This window comes from Halichoerus grypus, chromosome 10, assembly GCF_964656455.1.
Source record: "Halichoerus grypus chromosome 10, mHalGry1.hap1.1, whole genome shotgun sequence".
In the NCBI taxonomy this organism is placed as follows: Eukaryota; Metazoa; Chordata; class Mammalia; order Carnivora; family Phocidae; genus Halichoerus; species Halichoerus grypus.
In genome coordinates this window covers 6244279-6260453 of record NC_135721.1, presented here as the reverse complement: position 1 = coordinate 6260453, position 16175 = coordinate 6244279, and the positions used below count along the sequence as shown (strand labels likewise).

General features: G+C 52.9%; 1 long non-coding RNA gene across 2 annotated transcripts; it reads left to right on the top strand.

Moving 5' to 3' along the window:
- The first annotated feature begins 754 nt into the window (after positions 1-754).
- Positions 755-15824, top strand: LOC118520089 (uncharacterized). 2 transcript variants are annotated; one of them, XR_013441576.1, is made up of 4 exons: positions 755-3410; positions 12166-12288; positions 12633-12748; positions 15522-15824. It is a non-coding gene; the product is annotated as an uncharacterized LOC118520089 (long non-coding RNA). The 2 variants fall into 2 exon arrangements; XR_004909518.2 differs by lacking the exon at positions 12633-12748.
- Positions 15825-16175: the final 351 nt, after the last annotated feature.

The following is a 16175-nucleotide window of genomic DNA, read 5'->3' as shown; positions in this document are numbered from 1 at the left end:
TCGACTGGCATGCTACCCGGTTCGACATTCATTTAAAGATCATTTTAAGGGGATTAAGAGGTTGTATAAGTTAATCATTAAAAAAAGGCCTGAGTTCTAGTGCGTCTGTCTCAGCAAGCCCAAGACGAAATTACCTTTATAATTATGTTTCCGTGGAGAAAATGGGGTTGGAGCATTTTCGGGGTGGGGTACAGGGCACTGAGAAATCTGTCAGTTGGTGTCTCCGTGGGTTCGCGGTGGAGGCCTCTAAAGTTCAAATGGTCCCAGCTGCAGAAAGGGCCCTGGATTTGCTAGATCCGCGGGTGGTGGGAAGGTGTGAAGGACTTCCGGTGGGGGTGGAGACACCGTCCCCGGGGCTTCCTCCCCGGGACGCCCCCCATTTCAAGCCACACGCCTACCCTGGAAGTTCCCGGAACCAGGCGCCAGGGCTCACTCCCTCGGTCTCCTGCCCGGCCCGGCCGGCGGCTCCCGGCGTGTCCGCCCCTCGCCGTAATCAGAAGCAGCTCCGGGCCGCCTTTGCAATCCCCGCGTGATGCAGCGAGGGGCGGGAGGAGCCTGCGGGGGGCCGGGGGGGGCTCAAGGTCCTCCCTGCACATCTGGCGCGATTGGGAGCGCTCGCCTTTCTTCCCCCTGGTTTTGTTCTCACAGCTGTGTCCATTCCGCCCGTGACCCCCCGAGTGATCCCTGACAGGTGATGAATTGGCAGCGGCGGCGGCGGCGGCGGCGCGCGGGCCAGGCCGCGGCGGGGCCGGAGCCGGAGCCCCGGAGCAGACTCTCTGGCGCCAGGCGCGTGACGCCGCCCATTCACGCCGCCCTGCAGCCTTGTCCTCGCGGCGCCGCTCAGGCGGCTGCCATGGCAACCGCGCCGTCACTCAGCGCGCGCGCCCAGCTGATCAATGCCTGCGAGGCCCGGCCGTCCCAGGCTCGCCCCGGCCCGGCCGCCCGGCCCGCGCGCACCTGCAGCCGCTGCACGTCTTAAGTTTCGAGCGATCTGGGGAAAGGAAAGAGGACCGAGAAGAACAGGAAGGGGGGGTGGGAGTCGGGGGAGAAGAAAAAAAGCCGAGAGAGGGAGAAGAAAGAAATCTTCCTTTTGCCGAAAGAGGCATAACGTGGCTTAGAGGTTGCCAAAGCAAGAGGTTTTGCTTTATTTTGTTTTTGCAACCGAGGCGTGCGGGGTGGGCCTGGCGCGAGGGAGGAACGGACGGGGAGAAGGTGACTGTCTTAGCGGATGGCGAGATTTATTTATTCCTTTGGATCTTCGCGGGGATGACCTCGATGCTGGACTCCTAAAAATACCTTTGAAGGACCCCTACCCCGCCCCCACTGTCCCCCTGCCTGGCTCCGCAGAACCCTTGGAGGTTGCACTAAAAAACCATCAGATTTTTCAAGAACAGCAGCCCCCAGCCCTCCGCCCCGGGGGAGGTGGAAGGATGTGCAGCCGGGTCCGCGGCTCGGAGCCCCTACGCGCCGGCCGACCGGCGGCTGCGTCCTCATTACCACTACAAAGCCCGGCCGACTTAGCCCCGTTCCAATGCTGCGTTTTCAACTGAGAGCATCAAGAGGCCAGAAACTTCCAAGCCAGCCCGCGGACGCAGACGCCTGCTCAGTCCCGGCTTTATCTCTAGGGAAAGTTCCATTTTAAGAACCAGATGCCAACATTCCGGGACAGTTTACGGCATCCGGATCCCTCAAGGGTGCTCATCTGCAGTTCAGAGTGTTAGCAGCAATTATTTATCGTCTGTCCTGGAGAGGAGCTCCTGAACAAGGATGTCCTCTGCTGGCCCTAAAACGGGGTGGGGTGGGGGCACGACTGTTCTGATCCTGTTATCTGGTTTAGCAGAGTTTGTTGTGGTTTTCGAGGAAACAGCATCTGGATTACATAAGGATTCAAGTTTTTGCTTTACGTGTTTATTTAATACCTTGGCAAGAGGGAGCCCTTACCCTGAAACCAGATAACCGAATTTGGGTTTAAAACAGCCTTAGATGAGGGGCAACGGGAGGGGAAGAAAATGAATAAAGCCACAAAAAGCAAACAAGAGGATGTTTATTTTTCTCCCTTTGGGTATTTTTGAAGACCTGCCTAGCCTCTTCTACTTCTTGTCGCAAACAGCTAATGAATTGCATTAACAAAGCACTTCAGCTACCACGAGGGCTTAACAGACATCCCAGCCCGCCAGGATCCCGGCCCTAATTCCTTCTAGGATGCGGCGCGCGGTCCTGCTTGCCCAGGGATCCAAGAGCACCGGGGGAGAACGCCGTGCTAAATCCAATTGCTTTCCACCGTCTGATCTCCTTGTAGGGAGATCACGTTTCAGCTCCGTTAAAAAAAAAAAAAAAAAGGCAGAGTTTGGGAGTTGGAAGTTGGCGGAGGGGCCTATTTAGCTACCAGCCCAGCAAATATTTAGTTACAAATGCTGTGAAGTGCCCCGATTTGTGGCCGCGTTTGGCTTTCACAAAGGATCGTCCTGTGACTTTTGTTCCGGTCACCAAATTAAAAAAGAAAATTAACTTGAGCAAGAGATAAGGTCTTAGAAAACAATCCCGAGCTGCCCGCGAGCTGGCGGGCGCGGGGCTGGCGTCGGCGAGTCTGCGCCGCCGCGAGGCGCGCGTCGCGGGGTCCGGGCCCCGCGGGGAGCTCGGGTCACCGCGGGGATCCCCGGAGGCCGCCCGCCGCGCGCCCTCCGCGCCCGAGCGCAGCGGCGTCCGTGGGAACCCGCAGCAGCCCCCTCCAGGCAGCGACGAGGGCGGGCTGGTCCGGAATCAAGCTACATCTTCCTATTATAATGCGGCACCAAAAGCAACACCCGAGCCCCGGCTTGCGGGTCCCTAAAAAGAAACACATTGTGCGCGCTCCCCACCCCACCCCACCCCCTTTTTGGCCGAAGCGGCGTTTGCGCGCCGGCCGCGACGCAGCGCGCCAAGTGCATGACTTCAGTGGGGAGGAACCCGCCTGCCCCGCACCACGTGCGCGCCCGGCTCCCGCGGCCTCCCCGCTGCGCCCCGCCGTGCCCGCCCGCCGCGGGGACAGGGGCTGGGGCCCGGCGCAGCCCCTTTGCCGCCCGGGAGGCCGCTGCTGTCCATCGCCCGAGGCCCTGGTGGCACCCAGGCGGCGCCAGCTCGGGTGATTCTAATCACTGCCGTCTCAGGTCGGCTGGCGGAGAAACTTCTGTTTATAAAATAGTTCACCCTTCTCTCCCCCTCTACCCATGTCCTTGAGGCTTTCACTCCCAGATTCTGCCTCGGACACCCCACCCCGCAAAGGTCAACTTACAAACCTCCTCCTTCTAGGCTAGAGTGAAATCTAGCAAAGGTTTTGCAAACCTCCCCCCTCCCCCCAGACACACCTGTCGCCTGTCATTGCTACCACCGGCTGCTGGAGGGGACCAACCTGGGGCTATGTCCTCTGGGAGGTGAGTGCTGGGGACCCCGCGGGCTGCGGGGACCTGCAGACCCCTGGAGGAGCAGCCCCTGGGGGGGTACTCGTTCTCAGCTCTCGGGGGTCCTGCCATCTAACCAGCACCGCTGACCCAGTGGCGCCAGGGGCCTCATCTGTCTCAGTGCTGGGGTTGGCCATCTGCGCGGGACCCTGGAGGAAAGACGGGGTGAATTAAGTCGTACGTTTTATTTAACCATGCCTGCCTTTCCCGGAGTCTGAAGAACACAGACATTCCATTTCCAAGAAAAAAGGGCAACACAATGGCCCTCTTTAAGGGGAGGTTAAACATTCACATTGGGTAGGATAACTAATAATTTACAAGCCGTTCACAGCTCACCTATTTTGCTCTTCATCTTGACTCCATGAGTTAGGAAAGGCAGATGCTGTCCAGGTTTTACAGAGGAAGAAACTGAGGCACAGATGGATGACAGATCCCACTGGGCCACACTCCCTAGGACATCACCCTGTGACAATGCAGAAGTGTGTGACCTTGACCGCAGGGGGGTTATTGATTCCCTTTTTACCTTGAATTTTGTTCTAGTCCTACAGGGCTGGATTGCCCACAGCTAGGACTTTGTAAAGAACTTTGTTTTCACCTTCCTCAGAAGTTAACTCTGAGTGACTGAGCTTGACCCTTTATTGACAAATGATCTGAGGACTTTTCAAACCTTAGTGTATGCAAGAATCACCTTTACACGCAGAGTCCTGGAGCCCACCTCTAGAAATGCTGATTCAGTGGGTTTGGTGAGCAGCCTAGGAAACAGCCTTTTGAGCAAGCATCCTAAGGAGATGCAGGGGGTCAAGGGACCACATTCTGAGAAGCTTCTGGTAAACTGGCCTCTCAGATCAAGCCTGCAGTTGGCGCAATTTGCCTACCAGGTGAGAATGAGCCATCTTGGACCTGTTGAGGACTGCCACATTTGTTCTTAGAAAACTCAAGAGGACGAGAAAGTCTGTTATATTTACCCATATTTTTACTTTGTTATTTCTTCCTTCTTGATGTTCCAGTCTTCTTTCTTTTATTGTTTATTTTGTGTTTCAAGAGTGTCCTTTAGACATTCTTTTAGGGTAAGTCTGTTGGTGACAAGTTCTCTTAGGTTTCCTGCATCTGAGAAGGTCTTGCTTGCCCTTTGATTCTTGAAGGATATTTTGGTTGTATCTCAATTTCTGGGTTGACAGTTCTTTTTTTTTCTTTTTTTTCCCAGCATTTGACATGTCCTGCCACTTCTTTCTGGCTGCTATGGTTTCTGATGAGAAATCTGCTATCATTCAAATTGTGTTTTCTTCTGTAAATAAGGTGGTGTTTTTCTCTGCCGGTTTCCTTTGTCCTAAGTTTCCAGAAGTGTGCTTATTATGTATCTTGGCGTGGATTTTTTGTGTTTTTCCAGTTTGGGGCTCTCTAGTTTCTTGAATCTGTAGGTTTAAATCTTTTGCCAAATTTGGAAAAATTTCAGCCATTATTTCCTGACATATTTTTTTTCAGCCTCACCTTCTTCTCTCCTGGGATCCTGATGACATGAATGTTAGATCTTTGCCTCTAGTCCCTCCGGGGTCTATGAGACTATGCTTTTTTTTTTTTTTTTAAGTCTACTTTCTCTCTGTTGTTCAGACTGGGAGGTCTCTACTGTTCTATTTTCAGGGGTATTGATTCTTCTGCCCACTGCATTTCACTTTTGAGCTCATTCAATGAGTTTTTTGCTTTGCCTATTGTATTTTTCAGCTCTAAAATTTCGATTTGGTTCTTCTTTACATCTTCTATTTCTTTGCTGAGATTTTCTTTTTCTCTTTTCTCCACCACTTTTTGGGAGCATGTTCGTGATTAATCATTGAAAGACTTTTTTGATGGCTCAGAAAAGCATTGAGCTGACCTCACCCCAACCATTACCTGACTGTACCCATGCAAGAGACCCCAATTGAGACTGCTCACTGGAGCCCAAGCAATACGATTATGAGAGAAGAAATTGTCGTCTGAAGGTACTAACTTTTGGAGTGGTTTGTTACATTGATAACTAAATGGCCACCAAAAGAGAAATGGGGCCATTGGTGGGGGGCAGTGGGGATCAAAGTTTCTAAATATAATTTTGCATATGCATTGTAATTTCAATCACTTATAATTATCTGGGCTTCCACCCCCAAAAGTTTTACAACAACAAACTACTTATAGTGCATAAAATAATAAAATAGCATATCCCACATCCAACAAGAGTGTGTTAGTTTTAAAAGACATGATGTTTTATTTGACATCTTGGTGTCCAGCATATACTCAGGTATATAGTGTGGGTCTTTTTTTATTTTTTATTTTTTAAACTAAAAAAAATTATTTATTTGAGAGAGAACACGCGCACGCGCATGTGTGAGTGGGGGGAGGGGCAGAGGGAAAGGGAGAAAGTAAATTTCAAGCAGACTCCCTGCTGAGCGCAGAGCCCAACTCGGAGCTCGATCCCAGCACCCTGAGATCATGACCTGAGCCGAAGGCAGACGCTTCACCCACTGAGCCACCAGGTGCCCCTGCCTTCACCTTTAAAAATGGCATCTTTTCAGGGCCTTTGGGTGGCTCAGTGGGTGAAGCGTCTGCCTTTGGCTCAGGTCATGATCCCAGGGCCCTGGGATCGAGCCCCACGTCGGGCTCCCTGCTCCACGGGAAGCCTGCTTCTCCCTCTGCCTCTGCCTCTCCCCCTGCTTGTGCTCTCTCTCTCTTTCAAATAAATAAATAAATAAATAAAATAAATAAATAGAATCTTTTAAAAAATTATTTCAATAAAATAAAATGGCATCTTTTCTGAGCAACAGCTTGCATTTGAATCACGCGGCAGACTTAAGGCCACTACTCTGTGACTCTCACGTGGACCAGTAGGGCAGGGAGCATCATTCCCATTTTGCAGACGGAGTGCCGGAGTACAGAGGTGAGCCCACGGCCACAGGGCCCAGGCGTCACCCAGGAGTCAGGATTGAGGCTCAAGGTGCTTTTCCCGTCGCTGTCAAACCACAGTGGCCAGGGAATGCCTTTGGAGGGAGAACAGGTGCGGGGCCTCGTGTGGGGAGCCAGTCTGGGTGTTGTTCATGGCGCCGCGGCTGGTAACGGGGCTGCTAGTGCCAGTTCCCCGACATGGATGCTGGGGGGGTGTGACTCGGCTGAGCGCACCCTAACCTTAACCCAGGCCCTGGACTGCACCCCACGGTCGGCATCCCGGAGCACTCTCTCACTACGCCTCGGGCCTGGAGGGAGTGCTGGTCTGGCCTGATCCTTCTGTACCCCTGGGAGACCCTCAGAGGTGGGACCCCCTGGGTTCCCTGCTCACATGCCAGGAAACTGCCACGTAAACTCAGTCAGGAGATGGGGGAGCCAGTTTCTGGCCCCCACGCCTGTCTGACTTCAACGTCTGATCTTTGCGCTGAGTTACTTCCTAAGGCTTTCTGGAAAGTGTATCAGATCCACTTAATTTTCTCTGGGAGACATGCTCGCTTTAAAAAAGGAAACATTTACCATGGATATTTTATGAGAGTTTGAAACATGACATTTTGAAATAAAATATTCTTAATGATACCTTCCTCTCTGTGGCTTTGGTTTCTCTTATGGGCTCTGTGTTCTGATGATGGCGCTCGGAGAGAAGGTCATGCTGTGTGTCGGGGCTGAAGGAGCGAAACTGAAGCCGGAACATCCCTGAGCTCACCCCGTGGGCGGCAGCCTTCCGAGCACCTGCGGGTGGCGCTGCGGGTGGCGTGTGGCCCAGGGAAGGCGCGTGACCCAGGGAAAGCGCCTAGCCCTTCTGATGTCCTTTCCCCGTTTGAAGCTGCAACTGAACAGCATCTCCCTCTAAATGATATTTTGAACGTCCGATGCATGTCCCACTGACTACCTGGTAGAGTATGAGCGCTCAGTAAGTGGGGCCAGAGAACATGCAGGGCATCCATTTAAGTGGAAATTTCAGAGAAACAAGAATACTTTTTTGGTATACATCCTTGTATTTTAGAAATGATCACTGGAACAGCAACAACCACGCCTCATGACAGAGCTAAGGAATCTGTAAAAAAAAAAAAAGGAATTTGCATTTATTTTTTACTAAGTTTTGACGATCAAGATAACTGAATGAGAGAAAACATCCTTAACTAAACTTGCAGAGTGTGGAGTGTAAAAATTCTGATTTGAAGTCCTTCAGGACTGGAATGGCCAGACGTGGCCCTTAGAGGGCTTATTTCGAAGTCACAATTTCCAAAGTCCCTCACAGACTTCCACAGGTCCACAGGCAGCCCGCCTCTCTGCACACGGGAGCTCGGAGTGTCAGTTATAAATTGATTTCCAGGGAAATGCACCCCTGAGGCCCGTCTCCCAGGTGGAGGGACTCACGCTTCCAGAAATTCCCCGGGGGCCGTCCGCCGGTCCCAGGGCTGACTGGAGCACAGCTCCACACCGCTGGAGCAGGTCTCGAGGAAACTGCCCATGTGTCTGTGATTGAGCTCATGCCACAGCTGCAACAAACAAGCCCAGAAACGCGTAATCACTTCCACATGCCAGAAGTTTCTCGCTCCCTGGCCAGAGCGGGTGTTAGTGGTGGGCAGGCAGCTCTGCTCCAAGCCGGACTCAGGACGCAGGCTCTCCCCACCCTCGGCTCCGCCCCACTGGCCGTGAGCTCCCGGGGTGTCTGGGCTCCTCCACGGCCAGCCTGGAGACCCGAGAGAGCGTGGAGACGCCCGTGGAGGACCACTTGGGTGGTTTTTATGGATCAGGCCTGGAGCTGGCTCACAACACTGTTGGTTAGATGGGGTTTCTCACGCTCGGTCCTACTGACCTTTCGGGCTGACGATTCTTTGCTGTGGGGCTGTTCTGAGCGGGACGTTCCCCGGTCTCTGCTCCCTCCTCCAGCTGTGACAACCAAAGATGTCTGCAGACATTGCTAAGTGTCCCCCGGGGAGCAAAACCGCCCTGGCTGAGAAGCACTGGGTTGGAACTCAGTTGCACGGCCACACCTAACTACGGGGAGGCCGGGAAACCCAAGTCTGGTTGGATGATTAGGAAGAAAATAAACTGGTTTGGAGCCTGCCTGCCTGTCTCTTTCGCAGTGACCTTTAGCGCTGCTGTGGACACCCGGGCTGCCGCAGAGCCGTGGCCCCGGGGGCGAGGGCAGGTGCAGGAGCTGGGCGCCGGCACTGTGGACTTGGGTCGGAGGGAGAGAGGCCAGACGCCACCACCGTGTTGGGCAGCACCGAGTGTTTGTGAATCGGGGGAGGTTTGAGGGAAGGTGCAGAGAAGGAGGAAATGGCCACTTTGGAACATCCCCTTACAATTGGGACACTTCGTGCGGAGCTGAGTGTGTCCCCAGGCTGCCCCAGCGCGGGAATGGACATGGCCTGCAGCCCTGCCGCGGGGAGGGCCTTTGGTAGCTTTGTCTTCCCTGGGGTCCCTTGAATTCTGCAGAAGGCTGAGCGGCCCGGGGGGGGGGGAAGAGGGGAGATGTGGAAGTCTGGCGTCTGGGTGTCTTCTCAGGGAGGACTTGTCCTCTGGAAGCCCCGTAGGGAGGATTGCGCGTCGACCTGTATCGCGTATTGTGTGTTCCTATAATTTATACCTGAAAGAAAGCAAGAGGAAACATGTAGGAAGGTGTTTTCTTGGTTCTTTTATTGACGTTTACATGCGTTAATGAACATGCAAACAGATCTGATGAAAACATGTCAGTAATAAAACAACAAAGTTGGTTTTAAAGAAGGAAGTCACGGGCATGTGAGCAATCAGATCTGACCTCAGGCTGGAAAAGAAGACAAGTTTTCCAAGCTCCGGAACTGCAGCCAGTGTGAGTGGAAGCACAGAGGAAGCAGAACTCAGGGGCATCCATCCGTCCATCCGTCCATCTGTCCAGCCAATAAATGTTCTCCGAGCACCTACTATGCTCCAGGCACTTTCTTAGGGACTTAGGGACCATCCGTGAGCAAAACTAGGGCATGTACTGAATTCTAACTACACCCTAAGGGAAGCAGCTTCAGCTTTAGAAGTTCCATTTTAACGTGAATAAGAAGCCTAGCCTCAGAGAGGTTAAGTAACAAGTCTGAGGTCACAGAGCCACTACGTGTGGAGATCAGGGAGCAAAGCCAGGGGTGATAGATGTGCTATTTCTGCTTCTTTCAGTCAAATAATGAGGAAAATTATTCTCAAGTAGAGGAGATTAACAGAACCCACAGGCTACATTTCTGTGTCTGCTCAGGAATTAGGAGTCATGCAGGCAGTAATGGGACCTTGCCATTTTGTTCTTGAAAGCACTGCCAGGGAACACCTGACTAGAATGATCTGGAAACTTCTGGAAAACATTTGATTTGTAGACTTTTCCACCCCTAACTATTCCATAAGAATCTGGGGGTGGGATAAGGAATAAGGCCAGGACTTTCATTTTTTTTTACAAGATTCCTAGGCAATCCTGGGGGGTTGTGCTCCCCAAACCCCCAGCTTCTTAGCAGAGGTGGGAAGTGTGACTTCAGAACCCACATTTCAGTTATGATCCCACAGGTGATTGTTCTAACCATATGGTGATGAGAAGTGGCCATCTGATCATGTAAGGAAGGTCCTGGTCCCGGAAATAGCCACTCAAGCTCACGCATGTTCCATTGAAAACCACAATCACTTATCAAAATAAATTCGTTCACTTTTGAATGCAAACCGTACAGTACTAGAGAGATCAAACAACGAATTTTTAAAAAACCAAATTGAAGTGATCTTTGTGTTTGGATGGTGATCACGTTCTGCTTTTCGTTTTTATTTCAGACCATTTCTAGCCACAAGTGTCTTTAGCTCTTCCTCCTGAGAGTCTCTGCAGGTAAAGTGCTAGTAACTATAGTCTTTGCTGTCTTGTAAGAGCTGGGGTGCGTCGGCCGTTTGTGGGGTCCTGGCCTGCCTCTTCTGGCCCTGTCAGCTGTGACCCTGACCTCCCCGGGGTTTCTGGGGGCAGTGCTCCGCGTGCCTCAGCAGCCTGACTTTTTAGGGGAGCCACAACCAGTAAACACCCTCCCCCTTGAGCAAAATCATTGTAAATCAAACACACCAGGAAGAAAAAAAGGCCCAGATCTCCTCACACCCGGACTGGAGGATGCAGAGGGCACTTGTTTCCCTGAGGCCAAAGCGGGGAGCTGTGGCTCAGGGGCGGCCTGGGGCCCAGAGAGCAGAGAAGCAGGGACACGCGGCCTCCGTGTCCCCAGAGAGGGGCTGACGGACGTGTGTCCTCCTTCGCTGGAAACCAACAGCCAGCCAAGAGGGAAACAGCTCAAAACGCTTGAGGTAGCTGCCACTGTGGACATTTCAGCTTTATTTGTTTGGGAGGAAGGGTACAGTTTATTCTAAATTTTTAAGCTTGGTGAACCTTTAGCTCCTATTCTTTTTCATTGTCAGTGGCACGACAGTATTGCTATTTAAGGACATGGCGGCCGCTGATGTGGGGCCGTCTCTACAAGTGGGATGCCGATGCTGTGGACCCTGCGGGGGCCCGCTGCCCAGTTCCCCTCAGCCTTTCGAGGGTCATTGTGTTAAGCCTTCAGCGAGAGAACAGCCTCTTTGAAGCAGCTGGTTTGGGCCGGCCTCCTCGTCCCGGGATGGTTTCTCGGTATTTGGCCTTCACGTGACATAGAACATACGCTGGATTCCTCGCCTTTTAAAGTTTGGTGTTTTTTTCAGCTGAAGTGCCTTGTTGTGCTTCAGAAAGATTTTACTTTTTAGGTCATAAAGTGGAGCTTGAAAACTGGAAAAGGGTTTTTGTTTTTTTTGTTTTTTGTTTTAATGTCTTGACTGTGTGTTGAACGTTTGCAGGGTCTGGGAGTAAGGGACGAGGGTGACCGATCTGCGGGTGGAGGGGACCTAAGGGGCGTCTGACCTGTCCTAAGGAGCGGCGAGGAAGAGGGAGAGGCAGAGGAAGAATCTCAAGCAGACTCCTCACCGAGTGCGGAGTCTGACATGGGGCTCGATCCCAGCACCCCAAGATCATGACCTGAGCCAAAACCAAGAGTTGGATGCTTAACCGACTGAGCCACCCAGGTGCCCCAGTGACTCTCATTTTAAAATAAGAGATCAGTGGCTCCAGTTGCCCCCAAATCAGAGGGAAAGGGGCAATGAGAAGGGCTGAGTGTGTGTTGGAAGGTGTTTGGCCGAGCAAGGAATCCTGAGTAAAAAGGGAGTTGGGAGAATATGGAGCTGGTACAGAACTGCAGGACATCCAGGGCCAGGCACAGACGTGTGTGACCGTTCGCGAGTGGATTTTGACCGTCAGGGAATGATACCAAATGTTATTTGATCCCGTGGAGATCAAGAGGAAACCGGTAATTGATTGCTTTTTAAAAAACTCACATGGTCTGAGTTTTGTTTTGTTGTTTAATTTTTTTATTATTATTATTTTTAAGATTTTATTTATTTATTTGACAGAGAGCGAGAGTGCACAAGCAGGGGGAGGGGCAGAGGGAGAGGGAGAAGCAGGCTCCCCGTGGAGCAGGGAGCCTGATGTGGGGCTCGATCCCAGGACCCCGGGATCATGACTGAGCTGAAGGCAGATGCTTCACGGACTGAGCCCCCCAGGCGCCCCTGTTGTTTAATTTTTAACTGACAGCACCTCCCTTGCATTTGCTTCTGGAGAGAAAATTGTATTTAGAGGTGATGTGTGGCTTACCAGAAATTGCATCATCGATGGATGGGCAAAGACAGCACGGGATTTCTCAAAGATGTCATGATTTTTCTTAAATAACTGTTTTCTTTCCTACTACAGCCCTTTGGAAATGTAAGTAAATACCAGCCCTGAGTTTTCTCCCATCTGTCCTGCTGCGGACTGAATGTGTCCTCCCAGATTCGGATGTGGAAACCCTCATTTCCAACGCAATGGTATTTGGAGGTAGGTCTTTGGGAGGTGATTAGGGTCAGATGAGGTCATGAGGGTGGGGCCCCAGGATGGGATTAGTGTCCTGATAAGAAGAGACACCAGAGAGTGCTACCTGGACCCCAAGCAAACCAGCCCGAGAGCTCCCGCCAGATGCTGAGTCTGCCGCTGCCTTGATCTTGGACTTGCAGCCTCCCAGTCTATGCTATGTTGTTACAGCAGCCTGAACTAGGGACCACCCACCCCATCTCAGTTCTGGATCCCTGGGGCTGCCTTGTCCCAGGACTGCTCCCTCTGGGAAGTCACTGCCGCCCTGGCCTAGGTCTCGTCGTCAGTCCCGCCCCTCTGGTCCCTCGCAGCTCCCCCACCGCCCACCTTCTGGATGACATCCCGGCTCTGACTGGCCTGAAGGCCCAGCAGGTTCTGCCCCGGCCCACTTTCCAGCCCCGGGGGTTACCACCTGCTTTTCCCACAGGTATGTGCAAGTTCTCATGGGTGCTGGGGGGGGCGGTTTGCCCCCAAGGGATTCCCTTCATTTCCCCCTCCCTTTCATGGCCTGGCCTTTTTTATCCTTCAGCCTCTGATGTCACGTCCTCTAAAGTCTTTCCTGGCCCCCAAGGTGGACCCTCCTCGGATGCTCCCTCCCCCAGAGCCCCACCCACACAGCTGGTGCCGAGCCACTTTCCCCACAGCATTCTGGGAGCTCCCGCAGCAGAGGGACCATGGTGGCCCCGGGTAGGCGGGGCAGCGTCCAGAGGCAGAACGAGGTGTCTCCCGGCCCTGGGCAGTCGCTTTCAGTGTCATCCCTGGGAACTTGTCGGAATGCGAATTCTCGGGCCTCACCCCAAGCCTGCCGAATCAGTTCTGGGGAGGGGACACAGAGGTCTGCTCTGAGCAGCCCCCAGGGGGTTCTGAGGCCCATGGAGGCTTCTAGCCAGACACCCCTGGTTGGATCAGGAGGGGCTGTTAATGAGCATCTGGCTGAGGGAAGAAACACAGCTGCAAGTGCCAAGTGAAAGTCCAAGGCCCAAGTGGTGGACGTTTCCCAGAGTTCTTGTGGCTGTTGTCTTCTTAGGCCTGGACATTTCGGGTGTCATGTGTACAGACTCATAAAATGGTATTGCCAAGGAAGAACCCTAAAGGTCGCTCTGTGCCGTTTTTCAAGTTACAGTCGAGCGGCACAGGACTGGAGCGGCTCAGCTGCCTCAGCGGGGGCCTGCCCGGGAGCAGGGAGCAGGGTTGGCTGTGTGGGGCAGCCCAGGCCGCTGCGGGCAGAGACCCCCGCAGAGCCGGTGGGGGAGGGGCTCCCAGCAGGAGCGCCCCCCGACCCCTTCCTCTGACCCCCAAGCTGCCTGGGGGTGGGGTGCTGGGGTCATGAGTGCTTATGCCACCTCCAGACAGGCCCACCCCAATTGTTGGGGGCTTTGTGAGAATTTGGGGTCCACGGCTCCTTTTTTTTCTTCAGTTTTTGCCCAATTCTTGGGCAAAGGGGAAATTTGCGATGTCTGTGCGCACCAGCTTGTGCCAGGCTGAGAAATTAAGAACTGAGCTGGGCCGGGTCTTTCTCTCCTCCAGAGAGCTCATAAGCGAGGCCACATGGGGGACAAACATGTGTAACACACACGCTCCCTTCTTAGCCCCACAAACCCAAGCACCAGATTTCCAGGCGATGGTGTCAGGACTGGGGTGACCACGTAATTTAGTCTCTAAAGCAGGACATGTGTGAGAGCTACAGGGGGGAGCATAAAGAGCCTAGGGCCACAGCATGAGCGGGGTGAACCCCGGCTGTCCTGGGCAAGGGTGCAGCGTGGCCATCTATGAACAGGGTGAGGGTGGTTATGAAGGATTTCCACTGACATGTTGCAACAAGCAAAAACACAACACCCGGTTGTTATAAAACGTCCTTGTCTCGCCATGATCTATGGGCACCAGAAAGAGGGACTTCCACGGCCCTTAAGGGCAAGTGGAATGAGACATAAGGGATAGCGTGGCATCAAGGGTGGCAGTTGGCCATTTGAGGACGCAGGGGGCTCTCAGTCATGAGTTCTGGGGAGCTTCTGGTGTCCTCCCAGCCAGGCTATATACTACACCAATGGGACCAGAGTCGTTTTCTTCTGGCAAAACTGGGATCCGGCCATTCTCCTGCTCCACGCCTCTCCCCATAGCTGACAGAAAGAGGTAGGACTTCCTATGGAAGCCCCCATCCTGCTGTCCCCCCCGGGTCTCTGTCACCAGGTTCCATGACCCTGCACCTCTGCTCGCAGGTCCTGGAATGCCTCTTCCCCGCCGGTTCACAGGAGGCCTTTGAGCTGCTTCTTAAACCCCCACTTCTGAAAGGCCCCCCCGGTCACCCTCAGGCAGGGGCAGCACCCTCTTTTGCTCTTACCCCTCTAGGGGTCTCATCCACCTGGCTAGGCCACAGTGCAGCTGGGAGAGAGGTACCTTTCCTGTTCATCTCTTCTCTCCCTCAGGGACCATCACAGACTAGATGCTTCTAGATTAGCTGCTGAACTGGTTAACTTCTCTCTTCCTACATATCTCCAGGGAGGAGATCCTCCCCGAGTGGCCTCCGGGGACGGGGAGGAGGGACATTAAGGAATCTCAGAGTCAGGAGGGATGCTGGGGGTTGGACAGTGGCCCACTGCTCACCTCTTCAGCCTGACTTCCAAGCACCATCCCTGCCTCCCAAGGCTCAGTCCCTCACAAGAATCTCCAGTACCGCTGCAGGCCCGAGGGTGCCCCCCGGAGCTCACCAGAGTTCCCATACACCCCCCGAATCTCTGTCGCTCCCCAGCCTTGCAGGAAGATCTCCCATTTCAGACTGAGATCTGCAAAACCTTTTGTGGCCTAAGCCTTTACTTAGAAGAGGCCATTTCCTGCATCAGGTCCCCACCCTGCCCTGTGTAGGACGCCCCCCAGGCGTAAAGAACCTTCTGGATGAGCACTTGGCACGCGGCAGACACAGCTCCTTCCAGACCTGCTGGGTGCTTCTGGTTCACTGTTGTGCCCCCAGCGCCTAGCCCAGCCAAGCACATAAATGTCCTCAGTGAACATTCACTGAAGGAAAAAATGAACAAATTTATTTTATTCTCAGCAGAAATAGAATGATAATGAATAAAAGACAATCACTAATTCGCCGGTATCCATCACAAGAAACAGAAAGACCCAGATGTATATACTTCTTTCGTTGAAGAGTGATGTCAAATGTTGATTGACTTATTTAATTGACGCAAATCTTTTACCTCCAGAATACTCTACCTTGGCCTTTAGAGATCCAGAGCCCAGCCACCAGGCTTGCAAGCTACATGGCACCTTTGGGTGGTTGGAGGGCCGGAGTGGGGAGACGCGTGGCCTCTATGGATCCGTGGTACCCAGAAAGCAGGGAGAGAAATGTGCAAACATTGGCTGGTATTTTGTTGCTTTAATCAATTGATTTTATAAGACTGCAGGATGTGGAAGTTGGCTTGCAATTATGGCTCTTGCCTTACTCATTTCCTGAGATGAGGCAACAGAGTGGCCAGGCAGGGAAGCAGGTACGGCGTGAGAGGCTAGATGACCGCACGTCTGCTCCTATCCTAGGCTTCTGGAAATCTCTTTAAATTTTGAACGTTATCAGTGTCATTTCAAAGGGGAGGAAGAAAACACATTTCCCTTTTTGTTAGTTTTAATGACACTCCTTCAGAAGTTTATTCCCAGGGAGCACTCCCTTGATGCCCTGAAATTTCTGATTTATCTCCTAATGGAAATCAGCATATTCAGAGCTGGTCCATGATTGATCAGGAAGTCGGGAATTTGCCCCAGGAGGGAAGCGCCACTGACATTTTGCACTAACGTGACATTTGCCCTAAATCTGCACGGTTGGCTCCGCCTCTCCCCTGTAAAACAACACTGCTCACAAATCC